Genomic DNA, 22921 nt, shown 5'->3' with positions numbered 1-22921 from the left:
GAATCATCGTTCCCCAAATACTCTTTGATAGCCACTCTCAAAGAGGGCAATTCCAGTTCAACAGGGAAAACAGCTTCTGCAACATACACTAGCTGGAAGGGTGTCTGTCCTGTTGCTGCTTTATGGGAGGTTCTGTACGCCCAGAGGGCCTCTCTAAGTCGATCATCCCAATCATGATGATGTGCGGAAATTGTTCTTGTCAGAATCGAGTAGAGGATGCAATTGGTGACTTCGACTTGGCCGTTGGCTCTGGGGTAATAAGGAGTGGACTTGCGATGGCGGATCTTATACAACTGTGTCAACTCTTCCATGAATTTATTAATGAAATGAGTGTCTCTGTCACTTACCAGCTCTAGGGGACTGCCAAAACGGGTGATGATATTCTCGTACATGAACAGGGCCATGCTGTTACCGCCGTCCCGCTTTAGGGCTTTAGCTTCACACCACTTTGTGACATAATCCGTACATACGAGGATGTATCTGTTCTGTTTCCTTCGAGTGGGAGGATCGATTGGGCCTAGAAGTCGATGCCCCACTTCTCAAAAGGCTTCAAAGGAAGGATAGGTTGCAGTGGCATGGCACTTGTCTTCGTAGGTTTCCCCATTCTCTGACAAGCATCACATCTTTTACAGTAATCATAGGCATCCTTGTGAATGGTAGGCCACCAGTATCCTGCTAGCAGAGCCTTCCTGGCTGTGGCTTCTCCTGCAAAGTGGCCTCCACATGGCTCGTCATGGCAAGCCTTCAGAACAATCCCAATCTCATCTCCTGCAACACATCTTCTAAGCACTTCATCTTTGCCTTTCTTGTATAGTGCGCCGCCTAGCAGGGTATAGGGGGCTGATTCTAACATAAGCTTCTTCCTTTCCCGACTAGAAATACCAGGAGGGTACTGTTGGGTTGCCAGCAGATTGGCAATGTCTACATACCAGGGAGTTACAGTTTCTACCAGGAATAGGGAAGCATCAGGGAGGTCGGGATCATCCTGCTCCTCGTCTGCAGTTTGTGGGATACGCGACAGATGATCAGCCAGAACATGGAAACGACTAGGTTTGGTAATTACCTCGAAGTCAAACTCCTGAAATAGAAGGAGCCATCTCATCATTCGTCCTTTCACGTCTGCTTTGTTCATCAGGAAGGATAGGGCCTCGTGATCCACATAAAATTTAAAGTGGGTAGATAGGAGGTAGTGGCGGAACTTCTCCAGGGCAAACACCATTGCCAAGCACTCCAGCTCTGTCACTGTATAGTTCCGTTCCCTATCAGTGACTTTTCGGCTTGCGTAATAGATCGGTTGATCCAGCTTCGAGGAGCCCTTCTGGCAGAGAACTGCGCCTAAGCCTTCAATTGATGCATCAGTGTGTACATGGAACTCCTTCGTCCAATCAGGAGGCTGCAGAATGGGTGCCTCAATCAGACACTGCTTCAGAGTGTTGAAGGCTTTGTCACATTCTTCCGTCCAAACAAACTCTGCATCTTTCCTCAGAAGCTTGTGCAAGGAGGTTGCCTTTGTTGCAAAATGGGCTATGAACCTTCTGTAGTAACCCACATGGCCTAGGAATCCCCTCAACTGTTTGAGGTTGGTGGGGGCTGTCAGAGCTGCAATCTTTTCGATCTTTGCAGGGTAGGGTCTGTTGATATCCCTTGTGCAGAGACAATGTGGCTCAACAGAACTCCAGAAGAGACCCCAAAGATGCATTTGTCGAGGTTGAGAGAAATCCCATACTCCCAGCATCGGTCAAAGCATTGTTCCAGGTGTCCCCAGTGTTCATGGATCAAACTATAGACACAGAAGTCATCCAAATATACCTCAATAAAGTCGTGCAGGTGATTTTGGAATGCGGCCATCATTGTTGAGAATCTGCCAATCACACCCTATGTATGCCCCTTTGTATGGAACAACTAGGCTAGGAAGATGCAGTTCATTCTAGGAAGAGAGACAGATCCCATAGGCACAGTGATGAAATGTGCTACCAAGCAATCCTATATAATGATGTACTTGACTATCACTTTCATATGATGATAATGCAATAGTACTTGTCCCTTTCTGTCAAGTCTTTGTGTCATTGTCAGTCCTACACAAGATTGTGTTTATGAGTTCAAGTCTCAATCTTGAAACCTAATTCACTTGTGTAACACTTGTCTTCTTTGTCAATGTCAACATGAGTAGTATCTTCATCTTCCATCCTCCATAGCTTCCGCCTCTGCCATGCTCTAGATCCCGCATTTCTAACATGGTATCAGAGCCCAGTCGGGCATGGCATAACTCCCTTATCTGCTCTCTCAGTCCCTCTTAACCTCAGGTCAGCTCAAGTCCAGCTCATGGTTCCATTTCTTACCTCTATCCTCACTGAAGCTTCCATGGCAGCCATAGCCAGCAGCACCCTGTCAACTTGAAGCTCCTGGATCTCTCTCCATAGGTCATATCTGAACCTGCTCTCTTCTAGACATTTGTTCCTTGACTCCCAAGGCTTCTTTCTATCACTTAAGAGCTTGACATTGGCCACTCCATAGCTCAGCATTGCTTAAATTGTCAATCACTGCCATAGCCCAAATCTGTGACCTGCAGGACATACCTTGATTGGAGTCCCTGGATCTCCCAACACAAAGCATATCTCCTCTTGCTTCCTTCTAAGGAATCATTCCTCACATCAGGAGGCTTCATCCTAGCACCAACAACCATGACATTAGTCACCCTCTGCTCCAACATTGACGAAATCGCGGAAATCTGTATAAACTGCGCCTGTTCACGGAATTCGTCTTTGCGTGTGCAGTATGGGCTGCGATTTGGACGAGGAGATTAGGGCTTTGGTAGAGCATCACATAAGCTACATTTCCATAAATTTTTTTTTGAAAATGGTCCACCATAGCTCCTGCAATGTTAGAAAAACCAGGCCCCTATCATGAAACCCTAAAATCCACCATAGCCAAAATCTCTCAAACTAAAAAATTCTTCATTTTCTCTCTCCTGACACTCAACCCAAGCCTCTGTCACTCTGATCCACTGTGTTACTGAAGTTCCCAGCAATAAAAAGATTCAAGAAGACAAGCATCAACAAAATCAAAGCATCAAGAATCATCATCAAGTTCAACCATAGTATCTTTTGATACTACATAGTGTGTTTTCACACTGCCATTGGTTGTGTCTTCTGACACATTAGATTTCAACTCTGTGCTGGAAGGTTTCAGAAATTTTAAGCTGATTCCATCATGGAATTGCCAAGCATGAAGTCTCTTGGGTGGTTACCTGTTATAAAGAGTAACATTACTCTTGGTGCCCATTTACATTGCATGCAAGACTTGGCCATCTTACTTGCAGAAAGACATGGAGCTGTGTACATCAAAGTTCAATCAATGAATCCATCAGAAGATTTTGAAGACATTTCCACCACCTCAAAGATGATACCTTTGCTTGAGGGGAACATGGACATGAAGATTAAAGCTGCAAGCAAAGACAAAGAAGAAGCAGACCAAACAGACAAAGAGCAAAGGAAGAAGGACAATAAGAAGATCAGCCATGAAGACCAAAAGACCACATCATTCAAAGCTGAAGAACCAAAGATGAAAGACAAGAAGATTTTCCATGCTGACAAAGAGAAATCATATGCTGAAAAAGACCACAAGGGCCTATCGGTCCTTGTCTCTCATTTTCTGTTTCAAAAGCATTGTACCTACCTTAATGTTCCTTTCATAAGCCTGAAAAAAAAAACTCCTCATGTAGCCTTGTACTACAGCCTCTGTACACTTTGTGAGGCCCCTGTTACAGCCTCTGGATGTCCACCATGTTTATGGTACCCACACTTAGCCTTTTCTGCGACAGCCTCTGGTGTTTTGCCATGTTTGTGGTATACCCACACTTTGCAGGTGCTGCTCTCACTAAAGCCTCTACACACTTTGTACTTTCAGGTTGTGATTGAGGAGGGGTGTTGAGAATCTGCCAATCACACCCTATGTATGCCCCTTTGTATGGAACAACTAGGCTAGGAAGATGCAGTTCATTCTAGGAAGAGAGACAGATCCCATAGGCACAGTGATGAAATGTGCTACCAAGCAATCCTATATAATGATGTACTTGACTATCACTTTCATATGATGATAATGCAATAGTACTTGTCTCTTTCTGTCAAGTCTGTGTGTCATTGTCGGTCCTACACAAGATTGTGTTTATGAGTTCAAGTCTCAATCTTGAAACCTAATTCACTTGTGTAACACTTGTCTTCTTTGTCAATGTCAACATGAGTAGTATCTTCATCTTCCATCCTCCATAGCTTCCGCCTCTGCCATGCTCTAGATCCCATATTTCTAACAATCATGACTCGCTGGAAGGTAGCAGGGGCATTGCAGAGCCCAAATGGCATCACTCGGTAAGCGTAGGTTCCCCATTCTGTGGGGTAGGTTGTTTTGGATTGGTCTTCTTCTACGATTTGGACTTGGTTTATCCACTGAATCCATCCAGAAGGGAATAAAGCTCATGTCCTGCCACTGTGTCCAACAGTTGGTCTGTGAAAGGGATAGGAAAGTGATCCTTCTTGGTCTTCGAATTGAGCTTGCGGAAATCAACACATATACGAAGCTTGCCATTCTTCTTGGGTACAACCACGATGGGTGAGACCCATTCACTATTTGCCATTGGATAGATGAACTCGGCTTCCAGAAGCTTCAGCAGCTCTGCTTTCACCAATGTGGAATAATTCGGGTTCATTCGCCGCTGTCATTGCCGTACTGGCTTGGCATCAGGCTCCAAGTCAATATGATGCTGACATATTGTGGGATCAATCCCCTTTAGGTCTTTGTATGACCACGCAAACACGTCCAAATTCTCTTTCAACAAGTTGTACAAGGTTGACAACTCCTCTTCTGGTAGGTTGCTACCCACCTTCAAGTGGCGTTCAGTGCCATCTGCATCCACAAAAGTTAACTGCCTTTCACCTTCTGCTTCACGGATGAAGGTCCCGCGGACAGCTTCTGGATACAGATCCGACTCCTTCAAGGGAGTGGTGTCCTCTTCTGATGTCCCACTAGAACCAACTTCTTCTTTGGGTGGAGACTTAGGTTGCTTCTTGAGATGTTGAAATGGGATTAGAGCCGTTTCGGGTTTGGTTTCACGATTAGTTACCTCTTGTCTTGAAGACTCATCTTCTGATGACACGTCCAGGAACGTCACATAACAGGGACCCTCTGATGCCTGTTGGGTTTGTGGGACTGGTGCTTGTTGGCACGGTGCATCGTCGTCGTCTTTTCTTGGCAAAGGTGGGTGAGGATGGCAAGAGTCACTGCTGAAAGACGGCTTGGTCTTCTTAATCCATTTCTTAAAAAGATTTTGCATGTGAGAAGATCCATTTACCAGACCAAATGGTACCATCGCCATTCTGTCCCACAGCATGAGCTCGTCTGCTTCTGATGCTTCTGGAACTTCTTCTTCATATGTATCCTCTTCATGTGGGATAGACTCTTCTATCTTGCTTTCATAACCTTCTTCTTCCATATCATCTCCTTCCTCTTCTGTCTCTGTCTCTGTCTCTGGCTCTGTCTCTGGCTCTGTCTCTGGCTCTGGCTCTGGCTCTGGCTCTGGCTCTGTAGGAGCTCTGTAAGAGAAGAACAGGTTCTTTGTTTCATCTTCTGCCTCTGTCCCTGGCTCTGCTATGGCCATGTAATAGGGAGAGCAATACATCCATGCTTCTATCTCACTGTCAGAAGTGATTTCGAAAATCGTTCCTGGTTCAGGCAGGAAGTATTCACCCATTGACAATGGCTTTGCATCTTTTGGGAGTTGGCTTACAGTATCCACTGTTAAGGAACGTGCCACTGTTTTCTTGGGAAGGATCTGTTTGACAGCATCTTCGTCTGCTGATGTTCCATCTATAGCCTCATTAGGGGAGTCAGAAGATAATTCCAAGGAGGTGGATCCATGTCCTTGTTGAGCACCGTATAGCTTCAGCACCACTTTGTTGGGTCCTCTACCCAAGGTCAAGGTTCCTTTGAACCAATCTGTCCTTGCTCTGGCTTCAAAAAGCCATGGTCTACCCAGTAACAAAGAAAAGGATGTACCATAAGAGTTTGGCTTCACCACCAGATAGGTTAGCCAATAATCTTTTCCAGCCACTGTAGTCTTCACATATGGGAGAATGCCCAAAGGCTTGATTCTGCTCTGATCCGCCAGTCTGATGAGCCATTGGGTTGGTTGCACACCTTGTAGGCCTAGATCCTTCATTGTCACATCCGTCATAATGTTCACTGATGAGCCACCATCAATCAGGGCATTTGCAATAAAGCAGCCTTCTATCCACACGCCAGTCTCTGGGGTACCCGGATCTAGGAAGGCGTTAGCCACGTCCACTTCTTTTACAGGCTTCGGAGCTTTGTTGGACTTTGTTGCTGTTGAGGGAGCAATCCTTAAGCCACGTCTTCTTGTCAGTATACTTTTGAACCTTTTTCGGCAACTGGGAGACAACATCAATAATTGTCGGAATGTGAGGTTTGGTTTAAAGGTATTTAGATCTCTGACCAGATCGTATTCCTTAATAGGATCCACTGGCTTCTCTAACCGGTTAGGGAATGGGGCAACACCCATTTTTATTTTCCCTGTTTCTTCCAACAGGGGCATCATGGGGACTTCTTCTGCCACTTGTGGCACTTCCTCCTCTTCTATCTCCTGGACCTCTGGTCCTGTCTCTGGAACTGCCTCTGTGACTCTCTGTGGCACTGTAGTGCTCTGTACGGCACTGTCAGGCTCTGTTTTGTTCTGTTCTTCTGGTGGAAGATTAAAATTCACTGTTCTGGTAGGAGGATTATTTTCTTTCTGGATAGGTGGTTCCTTCTTCTTTGCACGCGTGATGGCAGCAACTTCCAATTTCACTAAATTAGAGGTAGGCTCTTAGGCCTTGGCCGGACTATCAGTAGCGCTATTTTTCACTGGGGCTGGACTTGGACAGTCTTTTGCAGTGTTGCCTTCTCCTTTGCATCGACTGCATAAGGGCTATAATCCACTGACCTTCTGGAATTTGGACAATTTGGTGAAATGTGTCCCTTTTCTCCGCATCTGTAACACTCTACTTCTGATCTCTGACCACCGCCAGACTGTCTTCCTCTGTAACTTTGTGAGGGAAATCTTCTGGGTCCGAAATTAGGACCAAACTCTCTAGGCTTGGATCCAATATCTTGTGTTGTCATTTTGGATTCCAGCAAGTTGAATCTTGCATCTTTCTCCTTCCTTCTCCTATCATGCATCTCCTTGAGAGAGCAAATATCCCCTGTATGGTTCTTCCGCAAACAGTAGGAACAGAAGGCTCCAGGAATGGTTGGTTTTCGTGTACATTCAGTGGCTAAATGGCTTGCTTGATGACACTTACCACACCAAGTATTTGACCACATCACATCTCTTCCTGCTCCTGTCACATTGGATATGCTGGTGGTATTCACTTTCAGCGTCTGTAGCTGCTCTGTAATCACATCCATCAACTCCTTTTTGATATTTGCAACAACTGAGTTGGATAAGTAATCCTTTAAGCTTTCTCCTCCTGAGGTACTGGTAGTAGGGTTTTGAGGAGTCTCTGTAATCACTGCATAAACAGGTTGGGCTCATGCAGAGGGATCTCTGTTCTGATTCTGATTCAGAGCTCCTGTTTGAACTGTTGAGACTGTTGGCTCCAGTTGGTAGGGTTCCACTGTTGCTGCTAATTTGGCATTGGGAAAATTGGTTGGGACCATTGTTGTTGTGGTTGAACCATCATTTGAGGCATTGATTGTGGCCACTGTGGATTTGGTGCACTGTACTGTGATACTAGGGGCATCTGTTGGTAGGGGTAGGGGACTGTCCCTGGGACTGCATTTGGTGGGTACATCATTCCTGGCATCAGAGGAGGTAGGACTCCTCTTCCTGGATTCATCGCCAATCTAGCTTCCACCTCATCGTACAGTCTTGCACCTTCTGTTGCAGCTTGCAATGTGGCTGGTCTTTGCAGCTCCACAAACTTACAGACTTCTGGTTGTAATCCTCTGAGAAACACTCCCGTCTGAATGCCATCATCTAGATTATGGTTAGTCCATCTCTTCAGGATGGATTCCATTCGTGAGACATAAGCTTCTACTCTTTCTCCATAGGACTGACTTAGGTTCATAAATTCCTCTCGCATCCGCTCTTCAAAACCTTCACGCCTGAATTTAGTGAGGAAGGCCAACTTCAGGACGTCCCATGTGCCAAAAGTTCCTGCTGCTTGTCTCTCATACCACTGAAATGCCGCGCCCTTGAAAGTGGCGGGGAATATTGCTAACCAATGCTCAGGGGTTCTGGCATTGTTAGCCACACATGCTACCATAAACTCTGCTACATGAAGATCAGGGTCTTCATTGTACTCTCCCTTAAAAACTAGCAATGGAACTACATTCGCTGGCCTGTCATCAATATTTCCAGGACGGATCTGGCTTGGAAGTGGACCTCCAGCAGGAGGAGGAAGGGCTTGATGTGCCATTGGGACTTCTGTAAAGAGTTCCGCAAGGGCGTCAAAGGCGGCTTCTGCTGTGAGCTCATTCTCAGCTTTGATTTTTGCTTTCTCTCTTCTCACGTACCTCTGGACTCGTTCTAACGCTTGCCTCTTTATTGTGTCATTCATCAGGGGGTTGGCTCCACTATGTTGTTAGTGCTCCACAGAGGGTTAACAGAAGGCTTCAGTCTTTGGAGCACTCTCTTGCCAACATTTCTTGTACTTCTTCCTTTTCAACGTCTCTGAATTCTGCTTTCATGCCACTGCACAGAGGAAGGTATTCGGTTCTGAAAGTGTCAAAATGCATACGTCTGAGCATTGTGGTGGTGCCATCATCATATTAATGCCAGCTTTTGATGGTTTCAAAAGTGTATGTTGTGAAAAACACTCTGTCTACCAACTTCGAGTGGGTTGCCAATTGAACAAACAGAAGATTATCAGTGCACCAAGCATCCCATGTATCTTGCTGTTGAGCATCTACGAACAAATTCCAACTCTTTTCCTTCTTGTCTTTGTGAACCTCTACAGACCAAGACTCCTGAAGCTTCTTCACAATCTCCCACTTGATGATGTCTGGAAACTTCTCAATGAATGCCAAATCTTCTATGAATAGTCATTCTCTCTGTTTCTGCTCTTCAGTTTGTTCCCAAATAGTTTGCTACCAAGATACAAGTTTCTGCTGCTTCAACAGGAAGAGGAAACTGTCCACTACGTAGAGCATGCATCATGATGGTGATGTGTTTCCTCCATTATGGGATGAACTTCTTGTGGAAAGTGGCTTTGATTATGAGAAATTCCAACTCTTCAGAGGAAGAAGGAACTTTACAAACATCCATTGAATTCTTCTCTTCTTGGCAATGCCATTTCCTTCATTTTCAGCCTCTTCTGGTGCTGGTTGATGGCAAGGTTCCGGCTGCACACCAAAAACATGGAGCCCCAAGAGGAACACCAAGGAAAAGGGAATTCTCTTGCAAGAAAATCTATCTTGTAACATCAACAAGCTTTTTTATTAGGTTTCATATGATCACAATGAAGAAAAGAACACCAGGCACAACAAATCTTCATGCAGCATCATGTAGATCTCCCACGGATTTGATAAAATCAACCATATTCTTCAATATCTTCACAAAATCCATCAATAGAACAAAGAAAGCAAAGGAATACACCATCTTTGAATGGAAATACATCACATAGTATTCATCTTCAATGTCTTCATAGTCTTCTCTCTCAATCTCTCATATACAATCACTCTGTTTTAGTAGAATTGGCTATCTCTGACTCTCTCTCTCTCTCTCCATCAATAATACATCATCTCCTCACTACAATCTCTCATAATCACTCACAATAATCCTTCTTAGGTCGTGGATACCCCTCCACTACAGTGTCTTTTCATAGCTCACCACTGTCACTTCACTTCAGTCTTTACTTCAGTCTTCAGCAGCTACTTCTTTCACTTCTTTTAGCTCTTTTGCACTTGTATTCACCTCTTTCCAAGGCTAGAAAACTTTCCCAAGCTACACATACATTCAACAGAACACATACAGAAGCATACAGAACAGTCACAGTACAGTACCAGAACAACTACACAAAATCTACAGAAGGTTACAGAAGGTCATCAAAACCACTTAACTCATACTCAAACCATTCCAAACCATCAAAAACTATTCAATAAGCTTTCAAAAGATCTCAATCTTCATCAATCATCAATCCATCCCTCATACAGAAGACAATCAGAACAAAACAGAAGCTATACAGAAGGTATACAGAACCAATCATAACCTATCAGAACATATCAGAACCTCATATCTCTACTGAGAATCATCATGAACTTAATAAAACCATTCCAACCTATCCAAAAAACTCTCAAAACACTTCCAAACCAATCAATCATCTCATAAAATCAACCATTCAGCTCTCAAAAACAACAAAAATCAGCCAAAAATAGGTCATTTCAACACTCAACATGTATCAGAAAGACTTGGTGCAGAGGTGCTGTAGCTCTGAACATCTAAGCCACTTACTGACTGGTAGCTGCTTTGTGGGTCTACTGTTATTTGTTTATATTGGTGTTCCGCTCAAGATAGGCTTCCGCTCATATGTCAAAAGAATGGATGAAGCCATTTGTATGCTTTGTGGGTCTACTGTTATTTGTTTATATTGGTGTTCCGGCTCAAGATAGGCTTCCGCTCGTATGTCAAAAGAACGGCTGAATCCATTTGTATGCTTGAGGTCATGAAAGTAGGTTCATACGCCAAGGACGGAAGGGGATCTGGAGGAACAAGACCGCAAACCTCTCATAAGGGCCGTGTAACTTCTCATATTAGGGGCAAGGGGAGCAGATCCAGCAGGCAAGGGAGGCAAGCCCAAGGCTACCCTCGTAAAACTCCCCTACTGTCGTTGGGGTGACTAGTGGCAGAAGAGGAGAGAGCCATATCTTGGGCATGTGCACCTAGGCGTGAGAGGGCGCAGCTGTGCACAGCAGGCTCTGCCAACAATGGAGACTTGAGCTTCAAATTGTTCTCTAAGGAACCCCAGAAGCTGGAATCTAACCCACTTGATTTTGGATTGAAGCAGGCAGTTGTGTTTGCCATTGAATCATCAATGGGGTCATTCTTCTGCCCAAATTGAGCACAAGAAAGGACTGCTCTTGCCAGAGTGCCACATGCCAAGGCCATTTCTCGAGCTACAAGTTGCTAATTTAGTCAGAAAGAAAAAAACAATTTTCTTCTCTGACTTCATTTTCTCCAGCTGAGCCACCCTTTTTTTTAAGGCCCTCAGTAGGATACTGACTTTCAAGCTTGTAATGACTAATACAATTCAGAACAACTTTAGCAGCAACAAGCTCTTTTGTGATGTGATCACCCTTGTCATCTGAGCTAGATTTTGCAATGGCTTGTGAGGCTTTTTTTTTGCATCCTTCACATGGGCCTTAAGCAATGGCACTGGGGCAAATTTGTGTTTAAAAGAGACAGATTCCAACCTCTTGCTACGTTTTATCAGTTGTTGCACCAAATTTGGGACCTTTGAAGTAAAATACAGGGCACGACAAAGGCCATGAATCTGTTTGCATTCGCCAATACAAACCATAAGGCTGCATAGGTCATCCTTTTCATATTCAGAAGCGAGTCCAAATGTTGCAATGAGCTGCAAGAAACTATGAATGTCTGCCAATGCAAAAACATCTATGCTCTCTGGCTTGAGCTTCAACTTCCATGCATTTGCAAGATCTCTCACACTTTCCTTGGTTTTGGGAGGAAGAGTAACATGACCCTCCTGTAACAAAGAACCCAGACCCTCAAGAATGTGAAGGAATGCCTTGCGACTAGCAGAGGTACCACCAGACTCTTTTTTTTCTTGCCTCCTAGGCCTTGCTCTGAAGGCTGATACTCCTCCACAACCATGAGAGCCATGGCAACAGGATCTGCTGCACACGTTAATGCAGAATGTAGCTCTTTGTGCAGTGCATTCATATCCTTTTTATGCTTTACAAGTGTGCTACATCTTGCTCCATGGCAACTGCATAGTTGAGGACTCAAAAACAGAGAATTGGCTCAATTCTGATATGGGGATATGGATGCCTGACTTCCATCAAAAGATCATGTATGCAGGCAAGAGTGCCAGCTATGGCACTTTTGCAAGCTGCTCTTCTTGTTTGAGCAAGTGACCAAATATCGCATGTGCTCCAGATGTTGCTTATGAGATGGATGAGAATACAGGAGTAGAAATTCTGTCAAAGGCAGGTTGAGTGAACCAAACTGGTTGCAGGGAAGAGCAGATGACATTGGCACATGCAATGGAGTGGATTTGACTGTAGATAATGAATTTATTGTATTGGCATATGCAATGGATTTTGGGATGTCATGACAAGAAAGTGTAATGCATGTTGCATTTTAGAATTGAGGCTGCTTATTAATGTGTGTAAAAGTAGCTGGTAGACACTGCTACTGAGATCTTTGAGAGCTCGATAAAGAAGCAGCTGCTATGTGTCAGACAGTGACCATCTTGACTTCCTTGTTGATCAACTGGTGGTGCAACTCTTGCAGTCAATAGAATTAATGTGACCATCTTGACTTCCTTGTTGATCAACTGGTGGTGCAACTCTTGCAATCATCTGCAACAGAATTAATGCAGTAGAATTAATGCCACAGGGAGGTCCATTCTGGAGTCTGTAACCCCATTGGCAGGTTTACTTAATTGATGGAATTGTAGTTACTTAGAGATGAGTTGTGAGGTCAGTTGCCGGTGCTAAGCTAAATCACATATGGGCAATTTTGATAACCAAAGTATTGTATTCGACTTTGAGCAACACCTAGGCTACATACCTTGTCATGAGGGTGGATCATACTCCAATAGATTTGATAAGCAGTATGGCTATCATGGATAGCATGATTATGCTTACAAGCATTCCTTTATGCAACAACATAGTTCTTATGCAAGTCATGATCATGGACATGTAAATGGTAGCTCATACAGCATTGGTCAACAGCATGCATATGGAGATTCTTATGCAATGCAGGAGCAGCAAGCTAGTGATTATGACCAGCATCATGCTGTTACCTATGCTCATGGACTTGCCACTTATCATACTTATGATCAGCCTAGGATGCAAGGACACCATTGTAGTCATGTTGGACAATCATCATGCAATCTTGGGTAGCATGTTTATGGGCAACAATATGGCCAAAGTTTTGGTAATAGTCAGCAACAAATAGATGTATATGAGCAGCAGAGCTATTATCACCATATGCAGTATGGACATCATGAATATCATTATGAGCAGCAGCCACATTGGTATGACCATCCATATGGACAGCATGAGCATTATGGTCATGAGCATGGACAGCCATATGTTGTACATGAGTAGCAAGATGACTATGAGCAGCATGTCAGAACTATTTTACTGAGCTGACCGATGGTGATGAGCATGTGTGTAAATTGCTATCTAAGGGTCAATGCATTAGACACCTTACTAGTGATACGATACAGGAATTTCATGCTGCGGGCTTATGCTATCGATGTGCTAAGCCAATATCTTGTAATCATCAAGCCACATGCAGGGCAAAGACTACCAAAATACTCTTGGTATTAGAGTATTATGATGCAAAGGATGGAGAAGATCTTGTTGAAGACCATTTTGGTATGGGTCCACAACAAGAACTTCAGTTCAAGAAAGAAGATCATGGGCAGCACGTGGATTTGGATGATCATGACCCCATGCGGGAGCCCCTTCAGTCCACAGACCTGCAATTTGAATGCTTGGACATCACTAAGAATGTAGGGTCCATGAATATGCAGCACTTAGGGGCTGCTGCAATAAACTTTTTAGCTTATGCAACCCCGTGTGTTGTTGACAACATCCAAGCGCAGACCAAGCTTAATCATATGATGCTTATGGCAAACTCGATGCAACAACTAGTGGTTCTGACCATTCTAGCTTTACTTGTGGATGGTAACCCAATGCATGGAAAGGATATCCACTTTCCATTTGACCTTGGTGGCAGTGCAGAGACCCATGCTTGCATAGATGACCTGTATGCTAGTGATGCTTACCATGCAGGTTATCCATTTGATCCCGAGGGTTAAAGAAAAGCTCTATCTACATCAGCACTCCCCCAGTGCAGTCCCCTCACCTTGAGGCGGCAACCTTGGCTGAAGGACAACTCGATTTGGGTATGTTTTATAGTAGACAGCCATCTGTTTTTGAACAGTTTTGGGCATGCATTAATTGCACCCATGCATGACCTACCTGGGCTGAAAGTACGCTCAACAAGCTTCGTTTTGACATGTGGAACGTCTAGTTTGGAGTTGCCCATGGCAAGTTATGATTAGTTTTCTACTGTAGGCCTGTTCGGGATAGCATGTTGTCCGGTGTTGTCCAGGCCTTCTTGTTTGGAATTGGTGCTATCTTTGTACCGAGTTACCTTCTTCCCTCATGCTCACACTGCATACATGCTCATAGGCCACCATTCCACAAGATTTCCTCCCCCCCCCCCCCCCCCCCCCCAACAACCCCCTTCCCCCCCACCCAGCCATACCAATACGTTGTCTTTTGTTTTTGAGGGCAAAAACCTTCCGGGTCAGGATGGAATGTAAAGAATGGGATTAGAGGGTCTTACACGGGGTTAACATGGGGATAGCACATGCGAATACCCGGTTACACGGATGGGGTATTTAAGGTGTACAAGGACCTGGTTAGGGTACCATTTTGATAAATATACATTTGTCCTTTCACCTTCTTCACCTTCTTTCCTGTCCTTCCATGGCTGCCAGCCATTTCTCTCTCCTCTTCTTGTCTTTCTCTCTCTACTCCTAGTCTTTCTCTCTCCTCATCACCCTCTTTCTCTCTCTTTCTCTCTCCTCTCTACAGTCTCTCCCTTCTCTCCTCTCTCTTAGGTCTCCTTCATTACAAATGAGCATGGATGTAGAAGATTTGTGGCTAATCATAGTGTTGATTGTGACAGGATTTTGAGCTGTCTTCAAGAAGTGCATTTGACTCTAAAGTTGGTTTTTGGAGTGGAGGAAGTATTAGTTGTTGGACACATGTATGGACCATATAGAAGAAAGCCCTCACCAGTAAACATTGATGCCATAAGTGGAATGCAAGAGACATGTTCGAATGTATCTGAGGTGAGAAGATTTTTGGGTGCATGTGTCTTTTACATGATATGGATTTCGCATTTAGCTCATGTGGTTGAAAGTTCATATCAACTCTTGAGAAAAGGGCAAAAGTTTTGGTGGGGTAAACAGCATAGAAAGGCAGTTCAGAAGTTAAAGAGCTTATTGATTTCAGCCCCAACACTAAAAAGAGCTTATTAATTTCAGCCCCAACACTAAAGAGAGCAAATTATGAAAATGGGCAGCCTATTATTCTCACCGTGGATACAAGCCCAATCGGCATTGGTTGGGCAATGGGTGAGGATGATGCTGATGGGAATAGGTATGCCATTCGGTTTGAAGCAAAGGTCCTCAATGGACAGCAACGACATTATTCTCAAGTCAAAAGAGAGCTTGGGGAAGTAGTGATAGCCCTTAAGTGTGATAGGGAGTATTTTATGGGAGCTCATGTAGTGGTAAAGACTAATTGTCTACCTCTATTGGGCATGCTAGTAAATTGCACAACTCCTGATATTGTCATGTTATGATGGATTGCATATATAAAGTCACTTAACCCTGATTTTTAGCATATGTAGGTAGAGAAAACCCCATGGCTAACATGCTTTCATGAGCAAGGTTTGAAGGTGAAGAGGAGTTGATGGAAGAAGAAGAGGATGATGTGATAGGTGTTGAAAATGACTTTATGACAACAGGGAATGAGTATGCTGTTATTGCAGGTACAACTATTGTAACATGGATTTCAGCAGTAAGAAAAGAGCTTACAACCATGGAGAAGAGATTGGCAGTAGAGAAAAAGCATCATTAGTGTTATACTTTAGTGAGAACACAAATTTTGGAAGAGTTGTATGAGGATGATGGCCAATATCTTAGCCTCATGACAAAGAAGGTTGAGTGGTCTGAAGCTGAATTCAAAAGGATTAAAATAAAAGCTTATGGGTTTCTCTTGAAAGATGGATATTTATGGAAGCATGCAAAGAAAAAGAGAGGAGCTCCAATACGTGTATTAGGAGATAGGGCTTCTAAAAAAGGTGATGCAAGAGTTTCATGAAAGCTTATGGGCTAGATATAGAGAAGTTTGGGGCACATTTGCCAAGATCAAAGAGAAGTATTGGTGGCAAAACATGTGTAAAGATGTGGAGCATTATGTGGAATCATGCAGTGTCTATCAGATGTATTCCAGTGTAAAGCATAGAGATGGGTTGCAACCGACCTATCCACAAATGGGTAGTTTATTTGGTTACTATGAATATAGGTTTATGGAGTATGAGATATCTTGTGCTTGCACGAGAAGACTTGACAAATCAATTGGAAGGATGACCTCTTAGTATAAAGACTACTCAAGTAGTTTGTAGGTTCTTATTGGAAGAAGTCTTTTGTAGGTATGGTTGTGTTAGTAAAGTGGTTGTAGATAGAGGATAATTGGATGTGGATGAGGCTCGTGACTTCTTTCCATGATTGGGTATCAAGTTGGCTTTAACTTCAGCCTATAATCCTGAAGCAAATGGCAAAAGTGAAAGAGGTCATCAGCCTATCATTATTAAGGCATTAGCAAAGTCATGCAAGGGCAAGATGAAAGAGTGGCCAAGAATGTTACCCTTTGCTTTATGGGATGATAGGACCACTCATAGTGTAGTTACTGGGTATATGTCTATTGAATTAATGTATGGACAATAGCCAATCATGCCTATTGAGGAGACTATTACTACTTGGAGTGTTCTACCATGTGAAGAGGGTTTGAATAGAGAAGAGTTGCTGGTCCTATGGATTAGATAGTTAGAAAGAAGGCTTGAAGACATTAGCCATGAAAAAGCCAAAAACTGCAAGGATCAAGAACAAGAAGAGGTTTGACAAGTGGATAGACTTCGACCACCAACTATACAAGAAGGGGATTGGATGTTGGTTTATGATAGCAGCTTGGAAAATCAGCATAGTGCCAGTTGGAAGATGTCAAAGCGGTGATGGACGGGACAGCTCTAAGGATTCCAGTGGGGGCTGGAAAACGTATCAAGCTCTTTAAACATAGATGAGTTGAAGGAGTTGGATAATGAGCATGAACATGAGAATATGGACAAAGAAGAGGTAGAAGATGAAGACATCGACATGGTAGAGGATACTTCTTCTAACACTGCAAATATGTAAGACTTTGGCACATGCCAGAGGATGTGTAGGTTAGGAGGGCGTGGATGTCATGCCGCTACGTAGTCACAGTGTGAAAAACTCTAGAGTGCGTCTTTTTTATTGATTTAGAGAGTGAATTCCATATTAGTCATTAATGTTAGTGTTCATGGTGTGGATGGTCCAAAAACATTAGATTTTTGGACAAGTTTAGCCAATTTTTGATATTTAGATATTTCCTCTTGTAAAAATCCAAAAACTATAGAGAGCTTCTAGAATAGGATGACATGTAAAAGAAAGCATGTAGCTTTCAACCATTTTGGGAGGATTTTATGTAAAAAGAAGGATTGACAAAATTGCACGACATGCGATCGCACTTTCTAGGCAATGAACAACACTCTGAACTGGGAGATGAAGAAGGAGTGATTTGGCAGAATTCTGGCTAGGTGTTCTAGTATTTTACCCCCCTTTCGGAGCTAATGGAAGCATTAGATTGGTGGTCAACAGCATAGAGGAATGTATTGTTTTATGTGTGTTTTTGTCTACAAGAGATTTATCTTCTCATAATGCAAAAATAAATTGACAGTCTTCACCTCTGTGAGTATTCTTCTATATCTTCTATTTCTTTGAACCCCTTCTCTTCCATCTACTCCTTTCCCTGAATCTCCCTTCACCCTATTGTCTCTTACCCCCGTGGTAGACTTTCGACCCAAACGCGCCGACAACGTGTGCGCTCTTGCAACAAGTCATGGATCATGTGGTAAATAGGTAGAATTCACAATAAATAAAATAAACATAAAGTTATTTCCATGGTGAATTATGATAAAATACCATGATTATTATAATTTCACAACAACAGTCTAAAAGGAATCCAATGGGTTTAAAATCCAATAGTCTTGTTCCTTTTTTATGGCCTTTGCACCAATGTAAGTGTAAAAATTGGAGGAGAAACCATATTACTTCATTGTTGGGTATACAATCAAGTGATGAGGGACATACTTACTAACAAGATTGTAGTCATGGGAAGAGGAAAAAGAAATGTATATTAATAAGGGATTACTTAGATCTCCTTCATGCCTCTAAGTGTTGGGTCCTCACAAGAGATCCCATAGGTTCCTTAGAAAGGTAGTATGGAAAATTCTTTGCTGGGTGATATGTGCTTTGAATAGATTTTTGTAGATCGATGCCTTGATGCATGAATTTAGGAGAAAAAGCTACTTTTCAAGTAAATACATCCACCCTCCTTTCATGGAGAAGAAACCAAGGTAGAGAAGGATATGAAAGTCTACATAGAAGGCATTGAAAATTACCTTTTCACCATAGGTATTGTTACCCAATAAATCTATGCTTGCTTACTTGATTCCATGTAATAGGCAATGTAAAGCTTTGGTGGAAAAAACACAACAAGGATACTAATGTAACTTAATATTCCCAGACTTTGGAAGATATAAATATAGTGAAATAATGCTATGTTTTGACATCTCACCAATCAATCAAGATGAACAAATTTCTTTAGCCTAAAACAACATAGGATAGTTAAAAAGTAATATTCTAAGTCCATAACAATAAGAAAGCATATAGTAGCCATGAAAATCAAACAATAGGTGGTCTATTTTTGTCAAGTTCTTAATGCACTCTTAAATCCTCACTTGGGAGCAATACATCTCGGTTTCATTCAAGACACTCTTACAAATTCAATTCAAAAGAGGGAAAAACCATGAGACCTCTTGCAAGGGCCAACATTCTAAGAAACAATATTATGCAAGCCAATGTTGTAAGAGGGGTAGAAAAGCTCCCAATGCCCATATCTATCCTTCGACTATTAAGGGTAATATAAATTCTTCAATTTCAATGAATCTCAACACTACATAGCAAATTATCCAAAGCTTGATTTGAGTTTTCCACCCATGTGTTTCAATTATGGTAGATTGGGACACCTTGGCAATGATTTCCCAAAGCTTAAGACTAAATTTTGCAAAGGGAACTTAGGAGGAAAAGGGTGTGGAAATGGATGCCGCTCAATCATTAAGAATGGAGGAGGACATGGATGAGGTATTTTAACTATTGCCTATGCAAAATGAGAATATAGGTCTAAATCAAGTGACCATCAAAAGTAAAATACCTATTGCTTGCATCAACAAACTCTTAGATAGGTTACATGCCACTAATGTGTTTTTGAATATTGATTTGGGATGTTGCTACTATTGGGGTAAAGGCCAAAGGCCTAGAAGGCATCCCTTGTACCACTACACCCTATATATAGCTATATGTAAGTGAAAATAATGAAGAATAATGGTAGATACTGAGTATCCACTAAATTTTTTTGTGCTCTCTCTCTCTCTCTCTCTCTCTCTCTCTCATATTACTCTCTCATTCCATTGACTCCACATCTCACCATCGCTTCTCTAAAATAATATTATAGTGGCATTCATGGAAGCTCATATTTGGCTAGGCTGCATTTTATGTTATTCGAAAAGTATTTATTACATGAATAATGGTTGAATTTTACATAAGTCATCATAATTTAAGCATATAATTTGGGAATACATGATTATTTCAACATATCAATTGAATCACTTTCGATCCAAACTCATTTTGATCGAATCCTTTCAATAAAAAAGCTTTATTTGTATGCATATGAAACCTCGTATTGTTATAAGTAGATTTAGTAAATTGCAAGCACTTGTGTTCTAGCATCTAGCTTGAACTAATATAAATTGGATTTTTAGTATTATCCTAATGTTGTGGTAGAGGTTATATGATATTTAGGACAATTGTGATTTTTAAAATATCATTATTGTGTGTTTGATATTTTCTTACACTTGAAGATGATATTAGAAAAAGAATTATAGTTACTTATATATATATATATATATATATATATATATATATATATATATATATAAAGGTGTTTATATAGTTTTATTAGTCTGTTTACTAAATGAATTTACATTAGGTACTTGTTCTATAAATACTTAATTCAATAGTATAAAAATTAATTGTTTGGTATATGTAAGCTAATTAATCTAAATGAAGTTTAATTTAGCCTATAAATTAGTATATAAAAAATAGTACCTACATAAAACATTAATATCAATATATAAATTTATATATTTGAAATTTAATATATAATATAAATATATAATTTAAGTATTAAAAATAAATTATCTAATTTTATAAATCAAAATTAGTATATAGATATATTTAATTTAAATAAATTTTAAATTTCATTATTTTATTGTGTTTGATAAATTTTTACACTTTAGAATCATTATGATAGATAAGAGTTTATTTTACTATCTTAGAAAATTGGTCACACTCAAAATAAGCTCATAGAAAATTTAGAGTATTTTATGATTCTATTGTGTTGGAGAATATCCACACTTTAGAATGTTTGTGATAGTTAATACGATAAACATACTAAAAAAGTTATAGTTAACTCACATAATGTATTGTAAAATTATCAAAATCAATTAAACAAGGCATACCAATCGAAAGACATCTTAAAGTACACTTATTTGACATAATAGAGCAATATATATTTATTTGAAATTTATTATATAGGGACATGAGAACACAGCCTGCACGAAGTATAATAAAGAAATACTTTTGAATTTTCATTAATAAGACACTTTTGAGTTTTCTTTACTTGAGCTCTAGGTGTAACCAACCTATGAGATTTTACAGTTGGAATGCCCAAATGAGGTGCTATTAAAAAATAATTATAATAATTTCTATGTTGTCATCCTTCTTAGAGGATCCTTATACTAAGCACTTTTCAAAAGAAGACTTCAGCTTTCATACAAATTTTTATTTGTGTCAAGACTAGGTGGTAAATGATCTAATGGATGATGGATTACATATGCTAGACTATACATCTCTTAGTGTTTATTGTAAGGGAGGGGAATTGATAGAGATGCATTTGAGAGCTGCATATCGAAACTTTGTTCTCCTAGTGGTGGGGTTTAGATCTAGGAGCTTCAAAAACTATTAGTTGTTGAAAACATTATTGCATGCACCTAATCTACTATTTCAATATATACATTTCCTTGAATACCAAAATGTTGCTTGCATGCAAATCATTATGCATAAAGTTGTTGTTATGCATGAACTATGCTATTTGTAGCAAGTAACTGATAGTTCCCCGGATGTTTGTCTCTACTTGTTGCAGTTGCTTGATGTAATCACAAAATCCTTTGCCATTGGTTTGGTTGCATATTCTTTAAGCAAACCGAGCCAATGTTCAAAAATGACCCCAGTTTTAGTATTTGAACACATGCAACAGTCTTTCAACTCTATGAACCAAGCCAATGGGGGCAATAATGTCCAAGTGCTTGCATGTAATATAAGTGGCTTTCTTTATTGTTGCCATTTCTACAAACATGCCATCTTTGCCTATCTTTGTGCATTTTCCTACATAAACTTATTCTCAAAATGCTTTGTCATTGATCTTGATTTTTAAGACAAAAGTAAATGTCCCCTCTCCCAGACATGGTTCTATGCCAAAAAAGTAGTGTTAGAGGACCATAAGATGTACAATGCGGGAGCATTGTATGAGACTTTGCATCCTTGCAGCTCTATCCCACTTTCTTCAACACCTACATTTGCTAATTCTTAGCTAAGTTTCTCCACCATTCATATGCATTTGTGTGTTGTAATCTTTTCTTGTGATTTGCCTTTGTGTACTTGTATGAGTTGATACACTAATTGTATCCTCTCTTCAAATGCTATTTGTTACAAGAGGGCTAGGGATAGTGTCTCTGCCACCACTATTATTTGATACATAGTGCCTCTAATATCTAAGAATAAGGTCTTGAACACGGAAAGCTATGTCAAATCTCTTGTCTAAAAATGTCTCTTGAAGACACATGTTGTTAAGTTGAAAGTAAACTATTTTTATGCACCCTTGTCTTCACTATCAAAAAAAGTGCAAAGCTAATTCTCATTGCAATTGTACAGGTATGGATAAACAACTTATTTGCATCATGGTAATGGTAGACTCCTCACTTGCTATTTCTATAAAAGTCAAAGTGAAGCTTAATAAGATTGAATACACAAGCATAGACATACATAAATATTTTGATAAACTCAACACAACACATATAAGCAACCCTAATACAACCAAGTCATTTTTACTCTGAATGCCCAAATAAAGGGACTAACACCAATACCAATGCCAATGCCAATGCCAATGTCCCGCAATGTCCTCAAAGAAATGAGAATTTTAATAATAGAGGACGTGGATGTGGAGTTAGGCGAGGAGTAGGGTGAGAAGCTAGCCGTGGAATGGGGTAAGGAGCATGCCGTGGAGATGGAATCTGTGCATGTGCCGTCACATTGGAAGAAGTGAATCCAACTATGGAAGAAGAAGTCGAGAGAGGATCCATTCACGCATCCGTAAATAATGAGGGTGATGAATGACAATTTTTTGTCATCCAAACACTGGCAGAATATCAAGGTATTCCTTTTAAAATCCTCATTGATTGTGGTGCAACTCATTCCTTTATTTCCCCAAAATATGCTAAGAGACTGAAGTTAAATCCTGAGCGTGCTAGAAAACTGATGGTATGTTGAGATGACAAGCTCAATACATGCGGACATTGATGATGGACTGCCTGGTTAGATGGGTCCACATGTCTACACTTAGCACGTCGGTGGTCATTATGACTCTAATATGGCCACTGATTCATTACTTATTATATTCAGGTTGT

This window comes from Lygodium microphyllum, chromosome 5 (genome assembly GCF_053477565.2).
Source record: "Lygodium microphyllum isolate KBCC chromosome 5, Lygodium_microphyllum_v1.1.10, whole genome shotgun sequence".
In the NCBI taxonomy this organism is placed as follows: Eukaryota; Viridiplantae; Streptophyta; class Polypodiopsida; order Schizaeales; family Lygodiaceae; genus Lygodium; species Lygodium microphyllum.
Note: the sequence above shows the minus strand (reverse complement) of the source record.